Raw genomic sequence first — 2,431 nt, 5'->3', positions numbered from 1 at the left:
CCAGCCCGGCCCTCGGTGTCACTCACCCAGGCGCACACACCCAGAGCCGGCGCCCCTCGCTCCCGCTCGCACACACAGCGCTGCTCACGCCTCTCTCGGGTTTTGTATCCGCTCACACGCACGTTCTGACACAGATCCCTTCCCTCCACACGCCCTCCCTAGCTCCTTTCCCACCCCACTTTCTAGAAGAATCCCCATACAGCTTCCGCACTTTGCTTGCTTGCCCCACACCACCCTCCTCGCCTTCCCCCGAACCTCTCCCTCACTTAAGCTGCCTCTGTGCGATTCGGAGATGTTGCCACCACCGGCACGTGTTGCAGGAGAGGCACCCTCCCCTGCCCAGGAGAAGGAACTTTGCTCCCCCAGCACTGTCTATAAACGCAAGAGATTTCTCTTTTTTAGAAAGCACTAAGGCTTTCTAGTGCTGAGCCAACATGTAAACAAAGGTAGCCGATTTCCGAAATCACCAGGAGAACCAGCCGCGGAAAAAGTAGTGGGGGGGCGGGGGTTGGGTTGGGTCTGACCTTAGAAACGCTGCTCACCCGAAGTGTCCCGGCCCCTCCCTTTCGCTGCCTTTCACGCTGAGTACTGGTTGCTTTAAACGTGTGTGATAACCAAGTTCCCGATAGATGCCGTGGGCACCAGCCCATGGATTTCTGCCTGAAAGTACAGTAGTCGGAGAGTAAAGGCAGTTTCTCCATCATTATTCATGATGGAAGCACTTTAGATAACACACCTCTTCCAGAGGCAGCAGAGTGAAATGCAGGCAGCTCTCCAGTTCAGTGTATTTTTTTTTTTCAGGGTGACTTAGCCTCCCTTTTTCTCAATACCAATAACTTTCTTAGCGGCTCCTTGGCTGTCAAAACTTAGACATACGCAGGCCAGAGTTCCTTACGACTCTCACGCCCAACACTCGAAGGGGCCCCTGAGCGTATAGCAGCATGGTACATCATCCAATGTTCAGGAATTCATAATTTGAAATTAGATACAAACACCTTTCTGGCAAAGCTCAAATCTGCTAAAGTAGTGTGCTCATGTTGACAAAGCACTTTTCTAATAAGGGATAAAGGAGCCGAAAGCGGAGGAACTTAAATTCTCACGCAACTTGTGGTGGTTCTTGTTATCCTGGATGGGAATATGGGATCATATAATTTAAAAAAAAAATTGTAAAAGCTTTGTAAGCATTAACTCAATTACTCCTTTAAACAGTCCAGTCAGATAGGTAGTATTTTTGAACTTTTTTTTAATAGATAAACTGAGTCAAGGAGAGGAGAAAATGTAGAGGGAGGATTTGAACCTACACAGTCTGGCCCCACCGATGCTACTGAAAAGAAAGTTTGCCTCTAGAAGTCGTATTATATGCAAATATAAAGGATAAACTTCATACTGCTTATCGAATTTAGATGGAAAGGTAACTTGGAACAATTTGACTTGGAATTTGATGCATTTTTTAGGTCCTCTGGCAAAATAATTCACTTAAGTTTTGAGGAGTTTCTCCTCATAATTTAGAATTCCAAAATGAGTAATAAATTATTGTTTTCCTAGGAAGGGCTTTGGAAATAACATTGAACTCAGTCCTTTCATTCCATTCTTCTACTTCATTACCTCCTGGGACTCCAAAGCCAATTTATTTAAAAGTCTGAAAGAAGAAAGCCTTCACGACCTGGATATGACCAGAGGGAAGAAAGGGTTTTCAGATGCCTGTACGTGGCCTTTTACCTTTAAGGGCTATTTCTCAGTAAGTAGGTAGTCACGCTTGCTTAGCCATTCAGTGGAGTCCGACTCTTTGCGACCCAATGGACTGTAGCCCACCAGGCTTCTCTGTCCATGGGATTTTTTTCAAGGCAAAGTAGGTAACTGGTATGTGTATGGAGGGTGAAAATATTAAAGCATTGAATTTGATGAAAATTAAATAAATGGAGAATGGGTGTATAGTATAGCCACTATAACACAAATTAGACTAAAACTAATTCTCCTGGGAATGGAGTCCTAGTCCATCAAGAGACAATTATAAAGTAAAAGAAAATAATTACAACTTTCATTAGTCACTTAAGGGACCTAGCAAAAGAAGTCAGACTTTTAAAAGTTTATACAAGGACTTCCCTGGTGGTCCAGTGGTAAGACTCCATGCCCCCAGTACAGGGGTCCCGGGTTCGATCCCTGGTCAGGGAACTAGATCCTGCATGCATGCTGTAACTAAGAAGTCCACGTGGTGTAACGGTGATCCTGCAAGCCACAACACAGCCAAAGTAGATAAATAATAAATATTTAAAAGTTTACACACAGTGAGTTTCAAATAAAACTTCAACCTTTTGATGCTCAGATTAATTTACTATAGGGGAAAGAAAAGTGAAAACTTCTGTTTCTGAGAGGGAGGGTTTACTCAATAAATATTCAAATTGATTATTGAAAAATATGTAAAAATTTCTTG

At 43.8% G+C, this 2,431-nt stretch overlaps 1 protein-coding gene across 1 annotated transcript in view; it reads right to left on the bottom strand.

Moving 5' to 3' along the window:
* The window catches only part of SPATS2L (spermatogenesis associated, serine-rich 2-like), a 192,465-nt gene extending 192,031 nt beyond the window's left edge, over window positions 1–434 (bottom strand). Inside the window, exon 1 of the mRNA XM_010861269.1 lies at window positions 27–434. The gene's annotated coding sequence lies outside the window, so the exon portion shown is untranslated. The remainder of the gene's footprint in view (window positions 1–26) is intronic.
* Window positions 435–2,431: the final 1,997 nt, after the last annotated feature.

The sequence above is a fragment of the Bison bison genome, unplaced genomic scaffold, assembly GCF_000754665.1.
Source record: "Bison bison bison isolate TAMUID 2011002044 unplaced genomic scaffold, Bison_UMD1.0 scf7180017864471, whole genome shotgun sequence".
Classification (NCBI taxonomy): domain Eukaryota; kingdom Metazoa; phylum Chordata; class Mammalia; order Artiodactyla; family Bovidae; genus Bison; species Bison bison.
The sequence above is the reverse complement of the archived record's forward strand: the minus strand, read 5'-3'. Positions and strand labels throughout refer to the sequence as shown.